The 17697-nt window shown below is 37.4% G+C and overlaps 2 protein-coding genes across 9 annotated transcripts in view; one reads left to right on the plus strand and one right to left on the minus strand.

Moving 5' to 3' along the window:
- The window catches only part of MED12L (mediator complex subunit 12L), a 363897-nt gene that overhangs the window by 146741 nt on the left and 199459 nt on the right, over positions 1-17697 (minus strand). The gene's annotated exons all lie outside the window — the stretch shown is intronic.
- P2RY14 (purinergic receptor P2Y14) overlaps positions 14174-17697 on the plus strand; it is a 63723-nt gene continuing 60199 nt past the window's right edge. For both annotated transcript variants that reach the window (XM_032263189.1, XM_032263213.1), the window contains exon 1: positions 14174-14616. The gene's annotated coding sequence lies outside the window, so the exon portion shown is untranslated. The remainder of the gene's footprint in view (positions 14617-17697) is intronic.

The raw sequence follows: 17697 nt of genomic DNA on the forward strand, positions 1-17697 counted from the left end.
TCAGTGCAACATGTCCTATCCTCTCCATCCTCTGTTCCTACCACACCACAGCTCCCAGTCAATAATCTCAAAAATGCTATTATCTGCTTCCCTACTTATATATACTATTAAATGTATGACCTCTTTAACTCAACTGGCTCCATTCAGCTCTGGAGTTCTAGATCAGCTAATTAAGAAAAGGCAGTTTGAAAAGCCAATTCTTTTCTCCATTTTCCCCATAAAGCCACAGGTAAATTACAGCTTCCCTATATAAAAAGGAGGAGCAGACTGGGCACAGTGGCTCACACCTATAATCCAAGTACTTTGGGATTCTCTACCCAATATCTCATTTAATCCTTTCATTCAGACCTTAATTCTAAGAGGTCTTTAAAACATTTAAATCCCACTTTAATGTTTCTAAAATTAGACTGCTATATAGTTAGTGGGCATGATTAATGTGATGGTAGCTTTATTTCTCTTACATGTCATTATCACATCAATGGAATATCTTCAAACATTACCTAAAAACATAGAGAATATTATCATCCCTTTTCAAAAAAAAAAAAAAAGTCATATGACAAAAACCATCAATATCACACTGCATATATTTCATACTAATTCCCATGCTGTGGCATGAAAAATATTTATGCAGGCTAATCAAGAATGAATCATTTACATGAGCAAAATAACATCAATGGGAATAATATATGAGGCTAGTGTCAGAAGTAACATGATACTCTATTAATGTTGAAGAAAATAATTATATTTGATTGCTCCTTCAAAACTGGCATTTGGAAATTTTTTTGAAATCCAAAATTTCTTACCTAGGGCTTTTGGATTATATTCGGTATTTCCGGATCCTCCCAGGAAGCAATAAATAGTGTATTTATTATTCCTTTTATGCAGAAGAGAAATATATTCAGACACTTTCCAAAAGGAAATTTTCTATTCTTCATAAAACTGACATTCAGAGAAATTGATCTTGTAGAAAATTTTCAATGTGTGTGTTATTGTTATATTCATTAAACCACTTCATAAATATTTTATACTCAATTTGAAATGGTATGATAGTATTTTGTTTCTCAACCAAAGTTTCAAGAGAATGGTGCCTAGGGGAATGTATAAATTTAAATACTTAAGTCAAAATTTGTGTGTGTGTGTGTGTGTGTGTGTGTACACATACAAACAAGAGAATGAATACAGCTTAAACAACAAGAAATTTCATAAACACCATGAGGAAATATGATATACTAGAAAAAAATAAGAAAACAAGGATAAAATAAAGCTTAGGGACCATTTAAATCTTATAAAGATTATCCCCAGACTAAACACCACAAGAAGCCAATTAACAAATCAATAAAATACTAAGCACATGCCATATAAAAAGATATTGTGCTCAGCATGATATATAAAAGAATCTCTGGATACCCCTAAATGACTTCTAAAATGAAATACTTAAGAACAAACATTTTCGATTTTCAACATAATACAAGTATCATAGCAGATGCAGAATTCAGCACACTCCCCAGTCCTCTATCACCATCTAGTGGTAAAATTCACAAAACAGGTGAAGAAAATTCTATTTTTGTCCTATTTATAGCATTTAAATACACAGTAACACAATCTAGCACTTTGTTACAGTTTTCCTTTAAACATCCTTATTAATGCTAATGTATACAGATGTGTATCCTACAGCTGCCTAGTTTAATGTAATATGGAAATTCTTGACAAGAATAATTAATGTCATCAAGGAGTTTTGTTACAGATGTAAAAAAAAACTGAAAAGACTATAAAACATGAATTTCAGAAGAAAATGCTACAAATAATTACTGCTCTTTCTAAATTAACTTTAGAAAAATTTTTAGAAATGTATAATTTATAGTTTCAAAAGTATACAAAATCATCACTAGAATTGAACAGGGAGAAAAAACTCAGTGTTAAAAAAGTTTTTCTATCAACTTATTAAGAAACTCATGAAATTCATTTTGAATTAAAATTTTCATTCTGAATAATCTTAGAAGTTTTCTTATAAGCCACAACGATAGGAAATCACCTAAAATTATAAAAATGATAAAACGATATCACCCTGAGAAACACACATCTCTTTTTATCCTTAACTGGAAACTCAAGATACAGAACTAAATTGGACTTCCTTTTATTTCACTTTAGGCAAACGTTCTTAATAAAAGTAAACTGGCCTCAAACAGTTTATGCAAACATTCTTAATAAAAGTAAACTAGCCAACTTCTCTTTGAATTACGTTTGAGTACAGCTGGGCGCAGTGGCTCACGCCTGTAATTCCAGCACTTTGGGAAGCCAAGGTGGGCAGATCACAAGGTCAGGAGTTCGAGACCAGCCTGGTCAACATGGCGAAACTCCATCTCTACTAAAAGAATACAAAAATTAGCTGGGCATGGTGGTGTGCACCTGTAATCCCAGCTTCTCAGGAGACTGAGGCAGGAGAATTGCTTGAACCTGGGAGGCGGAGGCTGCAGTGAGCTGAGATCGAGCCACTACACCCCAGCCTGGTGACAGAGCAAGACTCTGTCTCAAAAATAATAATGATAATAATTATGTTTCAGAATATTCAGAGGTTGTAGTCTGGGCAGACTCCCCAGCAACTCCTAGAATTGACCCATACACCTGCTTTAATCAGCCTATGAACAAGAATCTACAAATAGATACCAGATTCCCCAGAGTCTCCAAGTCTATGTGTAAGTTTAAATGTTACATTTCCAACATTCTGGATATATTTACATAAATACATATGCAGACAAACACATAGCATGTATAACTGGGGCTAACAAGTTTAGCCTAAAGAATGTAAATCAGCCCCTTAACCTATGATAGCTTTTAAACAGTCTTAAGAAACTGTATCCAATGCTTAAGAGGGTTACTGCTAGCCTAAAGCAAAATATCTTTTATAACACAGAAAGCTGTCTGTAAGTTACCCAACAATGAATTACCTCTACATATTTTTCAAAAAGCCTGAACCATACCGTGTCTTTGAATAGTTCCTGACTTCGTCTCAGAATATAACTTATAATACAGAGTGAGTATCTTTTTCTATGCCTTACAGAATTGTCATGTTCCTTTGTAAGTTTGAATCAACTTCCAAAATTTTATCCTTTGTGCTTTCAATGTCATGAAATATTTCAAGAATTCCTTAATTGTAAAGTTTCTTGTAAGCATCACTTTCTCTAGGACATCTGATCCATTAATTGCAGATATTAACAACTTTGCCTTCACTAAGTTCATCTAACAGCATATTATAGAGATTTAACCTTCCTCTGGTTAACTTTCTTTTGTAATTCCATATGCCTGTGATTCAAATTTCAATTCCTTATTATCACTTGTCATTTCTCTCAGAAACTTTCATTTTTGTTGGCATACTCTCTTTCAAATATCACTGTTTGTAAAATGTCATGAGGTTTATTACTGGCAAACAAGGAGGCAACATTACACACTTTGCTGAGTGTGCTCGAACTGAATAACAGATGTGCAGTGACCAATCACCAACAGACTTTGAAAGAAGTGAGATGATTGGCCACTCCTGTATGTTATTTACATGTTGATCTGTGAACTGGAGAGCTAGCAATTAAGTTTGTACTATATGAACTACTTAGAGTTAATATACTGTGGTAACTAAAATTTGGACTGTTGTAGGGAGACTGATGTTATTTAACTAAATCATAATGACTCAAATATATGTCAGAATTGTGAAATCAAGGACCGCCTGCCTATAAGTGTATATGTAACCATAATCATAATTCAAAGGGAAAACAGAGAGAAAAATTTATAATGACATGTAATATGTAAATGCTTAAGCACAGCTATTTGAAATAATGTCATTCATTCAACATGAAGTGCTCAGATGACTGGATCTATATATTTAATTATGTGGATTTAACAAACACAAATATTTGTGACCAAAATGCAACTTACATTATTACTATTATTGATAGGGCTTTCCAAAATAAATAATTCTTAACAAGATTCCAAATAGAATATTTAGTAGATAGTAGCTAAATTCTTGGAAAAATTTGGCTGATGTATATCAAACTAGACAAAATTTGTTTATATGTAAATAGACTTAAATTTTAAGCTCAGATATTGATGAACAAGCTTTTCACCCATGGGAAAGTTAATAGGTCACTCCCATAAGCAGCACAGGACAGTTCTTCACTGTGTAAGAATTGTGTCTCATACTTTGCTTGCTATCAAGCATTCATGGCCCCAGCCACTTAACATAGGGACAACAAAAAATTACACTGAAATTGACAAATAATCTCTGGGGTAGTAATGCCTACATTGAGAACATGGATTTGGATTCCTGAGCCATCTGTGGACAGAGAGAAAAATATGACCAAGGTTTCAAGCAATATAGAAACCCAGACCTCTAGATACCAGTAGGTACCAACCAAATTTGGGAAGGGATACAGTATTAATAAATAAATGGCAAATACAGGGTAAACTTTTCCATGGCCACTTCTATTAATCACAAAAATGGTAAAAAGAAAGCAATGATTTCTATAAAATTTATTAAAAAGTTTCAATAGATGCCTGCTTTGAAGTTTTCTACAAATGCTATTTCAAAGACAACCATATATATTTCCCACAGAAACCCCTAAAGTGGTAAGTTAAAAATAGTGATATAATGATCAACTCTTACATAGTGCTCATCAGTCACTGCCTACATGCTTTACTTTTAATAAAAATGTCCTATAACAGATGAAGAAACTGAGGCACACCTAGCTAGGAAGTGAAGTGATGATGGCAGGTTTTGAAGCTGAGGGATCTGACTACAAAGTCCATGCTGTCACCAAGACTGCAATACTTTCTGTCTCCACCCCATTCAAGAAGGCCCATTAGCCCTGAACTCATTTAACAATATTATCATATACCCAGGTCCCTGAACTGAAAGTCTGAGTGCCCTCTTTTCCTCATTCCCATTAACAGTCTTCTACCAAATCCTGCCACTCCACCCCCAGAAAAAGACAAGCCAGGTATCTGCCCTGCCTGGCCTGGTACCCACTGTAGCTCAGCCCCAATGGGAGTAGGTCTGGTCTCATGGATGAGAAAGGATTTGGGAGGTGGGCAGACCTGGATCGCCCCTCTTACTGTGTGCCATGCTGAGGGAGAAAAAAAAAAAAAAAAACCAACTGTCATGATTTTACACTGATGGCAATACTACTTGAGGCCTTGACTTTTCTGCTCCTTCCCAGTCTTTTACATACTCTTTTCTAGAACTTTTAACACTGAATGATTATTTTCTAATAACATTAGAAAATAATAACTAATAAAAATATAACTAAAAATAAAAAAATAACTAATGTTTATTGAGCACTCCCTACATACCAGGCATTGTTTTCAGCACCCGACCTGTATTAACAGATTTAATCTCCAAAACAAACCCATAAGGCCCATAAGGAAGTACCAGCATTGCCCCTAATTAGAGATGAAAAAGTAACTTTCTAAGGCTAGGGTTGAAGCTAGGAAGCCTTCTCAACTAAAGCCTGAAAAAACTGCTTAATAAACATAACAGATCATATAAAACTAAGACAACATTATTTTGAGCCAGTCAATCAACCATACACTTTTGATCATTTTATTCCCTTATAATTATAAATTAGAATGGCTCATGTAATTCATTGTCAAAACTGGGACACTTTTGTGAGTGAAAGTGTTACTCATGCAGCTGGCACAGCAGGTTTCAACTTGGACTATGTGAGCAAACAAGAATATATGTCCCTATGTTAGCAATACATATGAAAATATATGTCTGTGTTAGGATAGCATAACCTAGTAAAACAAGCAGCTGAAAATAAGGAAAAAGAACTCCATGAATCCAGCCATCTCATCAATGAGAAGCTCCCCCTCCTGTGAAGCTTCTTCCATGGAGCTAACACAAACTGTGAACCCCTGGATGCTGAATTAGCAGCTATTCAACAAAAGTCTCTCATGGATGCTTTCTAGGAGCATGGAGAACGGTTTTCTGAGTTAGTGCCTGTTGCTTGCAGTTGTGCTTACCACCACAAGAAGGAACACAGCCCACCCAAGTCGAGTATTTGCTTGCTTTTGCTTCCAGAAGGAATACAACATCTAAATTCTAGTTTGTACTTTTTCTCTCCACCAAAGCAAAACTATCACAAATCTTTCTTAATACTATTGACTGGTAGGTACAGAATTTATGCTCTGTACTGATTTCAAGAGATCTTTACAGACACCACAAGAAGGAACATAGCCTAGCCAATTGAATATTTGCTTGCTTTTGCTTCCAGAAAGAATAAATAATCTAAATTCTAATTTATATTTTTTCTCTCCTCCAAAGCAAAACTATCACAAATCTTTCTTAATACTATTGACTGGCAGGTACAAAAATTTATGTTTTGTATAGATTTCAAGAGATCTTTAGAGACAGACACTACATTTGCCTTTCTAAGAAACTGGCCTCTCTGCAGACCACAACTCAATGAAAAGCTGATCAGGAGGTAGAGCCATGTGAGGGCACAGTGTACTCTAACTACAACAGCAGGAACACAGGAAGTCTGTGATTCTCCTGAGAGAGACTGCTGATTGTAAAGCCCAGTCATGTGGAAGGTGGGCTCTGAGTAAATCCTCCTACCATAATTAAGTGACAAAAGTGTAACCACACACCATCATACAACTCACTTCTTAGTTCATTCCTGCTGCTGTAACAAAATACTTTAAACTGGGTAATTTATGAACAACAGAAATGTGTTGTTCACAGACCTGAAAGATGGGAATTCCAAGGTCAACGAGCCAATGAATTCCGTGAGGTGAGGGCCTGTTCCACATGGATGGTGCCCAGTGTCCTTACATGGTGGAAGGTGAGCTTTTATGAAAGCACTGGTCCCATTCACAGGGCTCCACCTTCAGGGCCTAGTCACCTCCCAAAGGCCCCACCTCTTAATACCAACACACTGGGGATGAGATTTCAACATATTTATTTATTATTTCAATAGGTTTTTGAGGAACAGGTGGTGTTTGGTTACATGGATAAGTTCTTTAGTGGTGACTTTTGAGATTTTGGTACACCCATTACCTGAGCAGTGTACCATGTACTCAATGTGTAGTCTTTTTTTGGATAAAGAGTCTTGCTCTGTCACCCAGGCTGGAGTGCAACGGCACGATCTCAATTCACTGCAACCTCCCCCTCCCAAGTTCAAATGATTCCCCTGCCTCAGCCTCCTGAGTAGCTGGGACTACAGATCTGTGCCACAGGATCTGGCTAAATTTTGTATTTTAGTAGAGACGGGGTTCACCATGTTGGCCAGGATGGGCTCGATCTCCTGACCTCATTATATGCCCGCCTCAGTCTCCCAAAGTGCTGGGATTACACGTGTGAGCCACGCCCCCCAATGTGTAGTCAGTCTTTTATCCCTCGCTACCCTCCCATCCTTCCCCCGAGTCCCCAAAGTCCACTGTATTATTCTCATGCCTTTGCATCCTCATAGATAAGCTCCCACTTATAAGTGAGAATCTATGATGCTTGGTTTTCCATCCCTGAGTTACTTCATTTAGAATAATGATCTCCAGCTCCATCAAGTTTACTGCAAATGCCATTATTTCATGTCTTTTTATCAACACATAAATACTGGAGGGACACAAACATTCAGACCATAGCACTACCTCATGACCACCGAGAATCACACAAGGGTAATGCTGTTCCTTAAATGGCCCATTCAAAGACTAAATATAAAAATTTGGCCTGATTCTTCATTCTGATTAACTTGTCCATACAGAAAAGCGTAAGACTATTGTGCTCAAATTATTAATTATGAAGATATGCAGATCTCTACAGCATTAATTGTCTAAAACCACAATTCTAGTCAGGCCACCAAGGAAATTAAATTACCAAGATAATCACACAACCCTCACAGAACCCAGAATTAAAAACAAGCGTGCTTAGTTAATAATCGTTTGCTGAGCAGAGATAACTGCTCTACATAATTTCAGGTGTGGCTTATTCTTTGGGTGGAAAAAAACAAACTCCACCTGTGATCAACCACAGCACTTTCTTTGACTTCAATTAACTCTCAGTCAAGTTTCCTGAAAAGTCAGTATCACAAATCTTTCCTTAAACCTGCTAAGCCCATCCTCCCACACATTATGTCAGATGAACAAGCAGCATTCTTTATCAGAACAACTGTGGGAAAGTTTATCTGATACAAACGAAGTATGTCCTTACATTCACAAGTTTCACTCCAGCTCTCTCAGTGACTTCCCAAGGCCTGTTTCCTAACTTGTTCTATCACTGTACTGAAAAGCCGAGCAGTTAGGGTGCTGAGTAAACTGTCTGATAAAGCAGATGTCATCCTCTTAGTTACCTGTCCTAAGTTGAATCATTATGCATGTCAGGGGTTCAGACACCCACAAAAGGGGCTCAAAAGTGTACAAGTGATTAGATGATTTAATACACTTGGGGTATTATTTAAAATATTCACAGTCATTGTTTTCAGATAATTTCCATTCTCTCATTTATCTTTACTTGCAGAACCAGAGCACGGAGTTGAGGAATATTCTCTGTCTTCCCCATATTTTGATAACAGATACTCAACTAACAAATACTTCTGATTACCTACTATGGTACTGAATACCATGAGTACAAAACAAAGCCAGCAAGGACAGCTAGGCATGATACAGAAACACTGGCCGCATCGGACGAATAATGACAATACTGAGATATTAGGGACATGTCCAAAGACATGGTGAGTCTTGCAAGCAAATGGGAGCAAAAGGGAAATAATGAGAAATGACACATTTCTGAGATCTGAAGTAGTAAAAGAAATTGCTTTCTTCTGCTTCCTCAGCATCTTTCCAAACAAAAAATACCGAAAAGAGAAAACACACATATACAATTTTTTGTTTTTGTAACAAAGTTCTAAATTCTGATTCTTTGCTAGTATCAACTGAGATTCAGTCCGTTTGATTTTCAAGATTTAAACCCAATCTAATGCTAGCAATACAGAAAATCTGTTTGCACACTTCAATTAATTGGGATTAATCAACCATGACTCAATGTTAGCACCCATACCAAAGTGAGGTTTTGTGAAGTGCCCATAAAATATGTACAAATTGCAGCTTTGTTTTCTGAACTGTTACTTCTTTCAATCTACCAGAAGAGGGTGGTATTGTACCAGACATTTGTTTCTCCCTTGTAATTCTTAGATGAAGGCAAATACACAATTGCCAATGAAGTCCCATGCCCTGTCACTCATTGATAGAGGGTTAACAAGAAGGCATTATTTTATAATGCAGTGACTTATATCACATTTTAATGATATAATTTCTGCCCCCCTTTCTCCACTGCTCTAAATCAACAAGCTGGCAAAACTGAATGCTTCACACAGAGAAACATAAAAAGCCATGTCTGCATTCAACGTTTTCCTATCAGATTACATTTTTCAAAAACACCTTTTCAATTATTTTAATACAAAGCTCAAAAACTTTATTATGAAGTCCTGAACGTGACATTTCTGATCCCCCACATTACACACGGCTCCATGAAGTCCTGAACATGACATTTCAGATCCCCCACATTACACGCTGCTCCACCTTCACTGGCTTTCCTAACATTAAGCCTCGGCTCACATCATTCTTTTATTTATTTATTTATGTTTAATTTTGAAATGGACATTTATTATTTAAATAAAAATAGTGCAATCATTATATAAAAATACCAAAGCTTAGCTGACTTTAAGCACTGCACTTGCAATTATCGTTTTAACCAGTGTGACTGTGGAGGGGAAGCCTGTTTCTGCAGCCACAGCTTACACGCTGCCATGGAAACATCTGGGCTGCAGAGGTTAACAGTGAAGCTTGTCAAAAAAATCAACTTTGGCATGGGGAAATGACAGTGAGTGGAACATAATTTTGACCATGGGGAAATGTCCATTAAGCAAAGCATGTGTAAAACTATCATCAGAGAGAGAAAAAAAAAGTATGAGTCTCCTCTCTGTAAACATCCTTAATCAGACAGATAGCAATGGACTCCCAATTGGGTTAGAGAGAGAAGGGCCTGTTTACTTCACCTCTTCCATTGTCTTTGTTTATGGTTTACTCTTTGTTTCTAACATATGTACTGTGTTTGTTAATCGTTAAAAATATACATTGAAAATAGATTTTCTCAAGCAAGTTAATTTAGCTGTACATTCAATCAAATTTGAAATTAAAGTATATTTATCCTTCAGGGTAGATTCCTCTGAAAATCACCTCCAGACTTCGGCAAGAGTAGCGTGACTGCAAGACAGGGAGAATAATGAGACAGGGAGGAAGGTGGGGCGAGGAAAGACCAGTGAATTAGGTACCTGTGGACCTGGGTTTGACTTCTACTTCTGTCCCTTATTAATTTGTGATCCTGAGCAACAAAGAAGGTACAGAGGCTATCATAGTATCTCCACTGCTTAGCACAGGGCTTTTTACTTAATTGCATCTCAATAAATATCAGGTATCTCTAAGAGTGACTGAATGAAAGCTATATTAATTCGCATTGTGGCCACACCATCCTTTGTAATGGAACAGACATCATTCTCTTCTCAGTCACAGCTAATGGAACTAAGTTAGGAGGTCTTCCCTAGATAAGACTTTCTGTCTATAAAAAGGAAGTGGAAACTTTCAAGGAGAATTAAATTCCAGAATAATAACTGCCATAATCTATAGCACATTCTAACTCACAAAGCAAGTACTTCATAGTACTTTTACTCTTTTTTGTTTCCTATGTTATAGGAGAAACATCATTCTTTTAATACAGTACTAAGTTGACTTTCACCCCTGTCCTACAAGTAAAAGAGCCATCCAGCAAGAAGCATTCTGGATGACAGTTCAGGGATCCCATAGAGGACAATTTCCAAACACACTTCCTTTAAGTATCCTTGTACATTGTGCTTTCATAAAATGTTTACGCTGGGCTTTACCAAAATCCTCTGTAGTCTTATCCCAATATCTTTCTCAACATCGAGTGGAGTCCTTTCAGCAGCCATACCCCCCAACACATACAAAACACATACACAATTATAAATCACTTGCCGGCCAAAAAAAAAAAAAAAAACAAACCTAAATTATGTAACCCAGCAAATACCTGCTATGGTTAAAATAAATTCATTGAAAATGTTCGTATTTATCTGAAAATCCATCAATAGGTACCGATTAAATAAATTATGGAATACTACAAAGCTACAAAAAAGAATAAGGCTCACATGAACAAGTCTCCAAGACAGCCAGTGGCGGCGAGGCCAGGTGCTCTGATGTCTTACTCACTGTGCTCAATAAAGCAACTGGGGGAAAGGTTGGGGAGGGCAGTAATGAAAAAGTTGTCTCGGTACTTACTTTAAGGAAAAACTATTTCAAAAGACATAATAGTAAGAATTATGCATATTTGAGTTCTGGGGTAAGGAGCAAAATAGGACATTTATGGAATCAAGATGTAAGCCAGCCAGCTATTTATGGGCAGTTGATGACAGGCTGGATAGAAACTGACTGGAAACATATTTGGGGACATATTTGGGGATTATGTGTGTTAAACTCACTCTATTTGTAGTATGAATACACAAGGGATGTTTTTATATAACTAGTCCTATTACTAATAAGGCAGAGTCCTGCCTGGAATTGGTACTGAAGAATGTGTGAGCACACAGGGTGGGCTAGGGGTGTTTGTCATATCAGAGGTATGTTGAGGGCTTTGAGAAAAAGATTAGTCTGGAGGAAATCCATAGTACTTTAAGTATTCCACAAAAGAAATGGGGAACTCAGAACTATTTCACATAAATCAAAACACCACAGATAAAAGGAAAATACTGACTATTTTAGATTTTGTTTTCTAAAAGATTCTTGCACACAAGGACCAGGACCTCTATTGTTTTAATTATAATGTTGTTATGAGCTATGTTGTTTTATGCCTGGTGTCTAGTGTTGAAGAGTCAAGTTGTCTGTGTTGCTAAAAGTCATAAAGAAATATCTAACTTTAAAAACATGTCAAAATATAATAAATGTTGTTTGTCAGGCTAAAATATTTTTTCAAACATTAATACTTGCTTCCAATTCTAATAAAATGTGAATAAGCTAAACTTTTATTTAAGCATCTCCACAAAATATCCAGCACAACCTAAAGACTACTAAGTCTAGTCCTGTCACTTTCAGGCTTAGAAAACCCTTAGTTAAATTTTCTGAGGCTCTGTTTTCTCACCTGTAAAAAAAAGAATAGTTACTTCTCTAAGGATTGCTATGTGTTTTGGCTGTGAAAGGATCTAGTAAGGAGAGAGGACGCTTCAATCAAGTGTATGAGTATGTGCAGCTGGGACTTGATCCAATCTTTGCAGATGAACAGAAAAGTGCCCAGCTGTCTGCCCCCTCCCCACCCCTCAGCGTCAATCACAGGAACTTGGGAGGCGGAGGTTGCACCACTGTACTGCAACCTGGGCAACCAGAGTGAAACTCTGTCTCAAAAAAAAAAAAAAAAAAAAAAAACCAAACAAACAAAAGCGCAGTACCAGTACACAGTATCCAGGCTCTGCCAGGGTTTAAATCCCAGCCCCAGAGGCCATGAGACCTGATGTAACACCTCCATACCTCAGTTTCCTTGTCTATCAAGAAAAAGGTGGGGAAGAGGAAGTAGACAAACCTATAGCACTCATGGGGCCATTGGAGTACTCAAGTTAAAACACACAGTGTTCAGAGCTCACATGCAAATCAGCATTGAATGTTCTGAAGACATTGGCTTATCCCTAGATGAGGCCCACGGCTCTGGCAAGCTTCCGGACACAGACGGCCCCCTTTAGCTCTCCACTTCTCCATAAACCCTTTACTCCCAAGCATCTTACATAGAATCCACCCCGTTTGTACCACCTGCCATTAGGGGACCACCGGTAGGGCTAACCTTTTGGCCTTGGACTTTGCAATTCCTGGCATTAAAAGGAAAGCAAGCAGCTCCAGTCAAAGAAATTGCAATGTTCTCCCCAGTCATACTCAATAACAGGTATGTGGAACATCCCACAGGGAAGTCAAGAAGCACAAAAGAGACCTGGAACAATTAATGGGTGTTTTTGAGGCTGTCAGAGTAAACAGCAACTCCTGCAATAAATCAGGAAAGTTTTGAGAGTTGCAGCTTAGATACTGTTCATGCCAAATCATCCGTTTAATCAGCAAAATGTTTACATCTGGAGGACTCTACAATGCACCCTGGTAATAACCAGACTCTAGCGGCTCCCCCTCATTTCCACTTGTCCTTAAGTTTATCTACCCACCAGAACTCACTGCAGCTGAAGCTAACAAGTCTCTCTGTGCACATCAGTACTATTAGTCCCTCAATCAAAGCATCAGCGAGGACTATTGGGACCCTCTGGAGATCTGAAGAAGAGTCCCTCTGTCAGGGAGAAATGGGGAACTTCTCTAAACAAGCTCTGTGTCTCACTGGTCTTTGCCAAGGATCAATAGTGACTAGTCAGTTTGTGAGACAGAAAATAAGAAAATACTTTTCATGAAGGAAATAACGTTTTGGGTATGTGTTAGTCCCTACTCCATCTCCAATGTCCAGAACACTGCCTCCTATATAGCAAGTACATATCAAACAACTAGAATAGTAGCTGGTAGGCCATAAGCCAGTGATAATTATTACAACTGTAAACGTATCATTATGTTTTTAAGGCAAGCTGAACTTTACAAGTTGTTACCCATAATTTGCAATCGAACAGCCTAAGTAAACACACTTAAAATGCAGAGCCTTATAAAGTAAGCTTTTCAGCCCCTTGTTTTCTTTCTTTCTGGTTCAGGGTTACAAACTTTGAAGAGGACTTCCAAATCTAATGGCAGTAATTGTCACTGGGAAAGACAGTGGAGCACTGCAGGACATCACCAATTCACATTACAGAGCCTGAAAGGAAGTCAAAATATGAAGACTTTCAAAATAGTAACACAGACAGCACCAACAGCAAAATGTTAACACATGGGAGTTTATCTGAAGTCCTACTTGAGATCTATTTATCAGTAGTGTTCACATATGGGAAAATTAAGTGTGGAAAAAAAATGACAATGCCACACATCTTATCTAAAAGATGTCGACATTGGTGTCAAAATGCTGCTTTATTCTGTTAATTCCGCATTTCCACGTAGCTCCAACCACCCATCTCTGCCTGTTAAACTGTAAAGCTGCTAACAATTTCCTCTGCGGGTGCTTCAGAAAGAACCATATCTCACACAGTTCTTACACATCAGCTCTCCACCTCATAGCACATGTTGAATTTGACAATGGCAAAGGTTAGAAAATAGGTTGTTGCCTGGTTGCTCACCAGATGATGTGGGGAAAAGTAGGAGGGGAAATAAAAAAGGAGGATTGTTTTTGCATTACTGGAGAAAAGGAACTAGCTCAGAAGTCAGCCTGATACCCGCAGAGATTAAAACGTCTTTTCCTTTCTCTTTGTTTCCCCATCCTAGTCTTCAATAAGCTCTATCTGACCACAGCTGCAGAGGGACTCACTATCTCGTGGTTTCTGTCAAGTTCCTGATTTTCATCCATAGTTGAAAATGAGCAAGAACTCTGTAACAGTGTTATCTTGGAGCCTACATTGAGAGTATTTCAAAATGAGTGGCGTGTGACTCTCACCGACGAAGGCCTAGACGCAGGTAAGAAACAGCTTTTCCATGCAATGACTTGTGTGTATGTGAAAGGTGCATGGGAACAGAAAAGATTTCTGAGCTGGGCAGCAACAAGGCTGAAAAATGCTGGGCCATTGCCACTCACATTTTTCTCAGTAGGTTATTTTGTTTGACAACTATAATTGGCATGTTAACATGGGGATCCAAATCTGAAATATTATCATTTATGACTATTTAGGATTTCCAATCATGGCTGTCAAAATATATCTGTGATGAAGAAATATAAAATATAAATATTTATAAAGACAATATATTTACTTATAAAATATATAAATATAAAAATCATATATAAACATATACAAATATATAGATTATATATAAACATACATATAAACAAATATAAATATTTATAAAGATTATATATAAATATAAACATATTTATAAAGAAAATGTTTAATATTCATCCAGGACAAACATTTCAAAAGCTCATAAATGTGTATTAAACTTGCTTCTCAAAACTATAAAATCTATTAGAGTAATACTTAATGTTAATATGAATATTTTTGTTTGCAATTGCATATGTGTACAGATACACACTGCATTTAATTTCTTTTTTTTTTTGAGACAGAGTCTTGCTCTGTCACCCAAGCTGGGGTGCAGTGGCATGATCCTGACTCACTGCAATCTCCACTCCCTGGTTCAAGCAATTCTCCTACTTTAGCCTCCTGCGTAGCTGGGATTAGATGCACGTGTCAGCATGCCTGGCTAATTTTTGCATTTTTAGCAAAGACGGGGTTTCACCATGTTAGCCAGGCTGGTATCAAACTCCTGATCTCATGATCCACCCACCTCAGCCTCCCAAAGTGTTGGGATTACATGCATGAGCCACTGTACCCGGCTAGCTACATTTATTTGTACATACACTTATATAGGTAAAAGCTTTTATCTTTGTCATTATTAGGATAAGTTACCCCATTAACACCTAATAAAATGCCTTTAAATTGTAAATCACAAAAATGTCCATCTTATGCATAGCAAATATTTGAGTTCATATGCTACTTATAGTCTATCACTAACCAACTAAATTACTTATAATACTTTAAACATTATAAATCACATTCAGGAGAAGTAGCATAGGACCACAATGTCAGCATATTCAATCAAGCCCATGCAATCCATCTTGTCTATAAATATATATTTTTAACCAATGACAATCCTATGGAGAAAATGAATCAAAGATCACGCTAGTAAAAAAAATAAATTGTAGTTTGCATATTCATCTTTCTAAAACATACAAACTTGATAATCAGTTTTAGCACTAAAAGAAAAACCTAGTTATTAAGTTAAAGAGAAAACAATGCACTCAAAAAATATCAAAACGGCAAATTTTATTATTTGTAAACATGCAATAAATTTTATATTTCTATAAAACTTCTAAATACCATATCTACAAACATGCATACAATTGTGCACACACAATTACACACTGGCATATATGAATGAACTATATATTGCCATGTCTGGCACAAAAAGAGGGGGAGGCTGGGCAAGTTGGCTCATGTCTGTAATCCTAGCACTTTAGGAGGCAGAGGTGGGTGGATCATTTGACATCAGGACTTCGAGACCAGCCTGGCCCACATGGTGAAACCCCATCCCTACTAAAAATACAAAAATTAGCTGGGCAGTAGTGGCACATGCCTATAATTCCAGCTACTCAAGAGGCTGAAGCAGCAGAATCGCTTGAGCCCGGGAGGTGGAGGTTGCAGTGAGCCTAGACTGGGCCACTGCACTACAGTCTGGGTGAGAAATTGAGACCCCATTTCAAAAAATTAAAAATAAAACACAAGTGGGGAGATTTCAAGGTGTTCAAAGCATGAAGATTCAGGGGAAGCAGGTAGGGTGTGAGAAAAGAAGTACAATTTGCTGAGGTGTTAACAGTGCCCACTTCACAGTTGAAGCAGGTACAGAGGGTGTGACTAACCTGAGCAAGGCTACCCAGCTTATCTACCCAGGAGCCTGAATCCTCTCAGCACAGGGAGGATGCCTTCACACCATTCATTGTGGGTGGCTCCTGCAGCCCACAGGATTCCAACAGCCCAGCCTCACCATAAGTATATCCACTCCCTGCCCTTCCACCTAATCACCATCACCATGTCCTTCAATCTTCTTCAATCCTCTTCCACCATGTATTTTAGAATACTATTTAAAATTTCCTACTATAAAAATGTTTTATCTAGTTCTATGTACTTTTAATTTGAGAAAAAGTTATAGCTAAAAACATGATCGTAATTACCGCTAACATCTTTAAACAGAATACAACTGGGAAGAGGGGACAGGAATAGAGGAAAAAAGCCTCTCCATGTCAGGAGTGTCCCTCCTCCCCATTTCCTTATCTGTAAAACAGCACTGTAAGGATTAAATCGGATAGTATTTGTAAAGTCTTTAACACAGAGATACGCCATGTGTTGTTTAACAAGAGACACATTCTGAGAAATGCATCGTGAGGTGACTTCATTGTTGTGCACACATCATAGATTATACTTATATAAACCTAGATGATATAGCCCATGCCATTATATAACTCATTATAATCGTATGGGACCACAGGTGCAAACGCAGTCCGTCACTGACCAAGCTATAATTATGCAGTGTATGACTGTATGTATAGAAAGTATGCAGTAAATGAGGTCTGACATCATTGTTTCCACTATTATAAAAACTATCTCAAGGTAAATGTATATGTAATTAGATATCATACTATTTAGAAACATAATACAGATATTTCAATACTGTTGTAGATCAAAACAGGCAAAATATAACATAAAACTGGCTACAATATTGCTTTTCAAACTTTAACCCACATCAGAATCACCAGGAAGGCTTGTTAAAACACAGTTCCCTGGGCCTTATCCCCCTAGAGCTTCTGATTCAGTATGCCTAGGCTGGGGCTTAATAATTTGCATTTCTAGCAAATTCTCAGATGAGGCTGAATGCTGCTGGCCTGAGACACTCTTTGAGACCCACTTATCTACTGGTGAATTCCACACTCACATTTGCCTTACCAATAAAACTGTCTACAAGTTCCTCATTCAATCTAAGCTAGTTAGT

Source organism: Sapajus apella, unplaced genomic scaffold (genome assembly GCF_009761245.1).
Source record: "Sapajus apella isolate SASKATOON/1434 unplaced genomic scaffold, GSC_monkey_1.0 scaffold4, whole genome shotgun sequence".
Classification (NCBI taxonomy): Eukaryota; Metazoa; Chordata; class Mammalia; order Primates; family Cebidae; genus Sapajus; species Sapajus apella.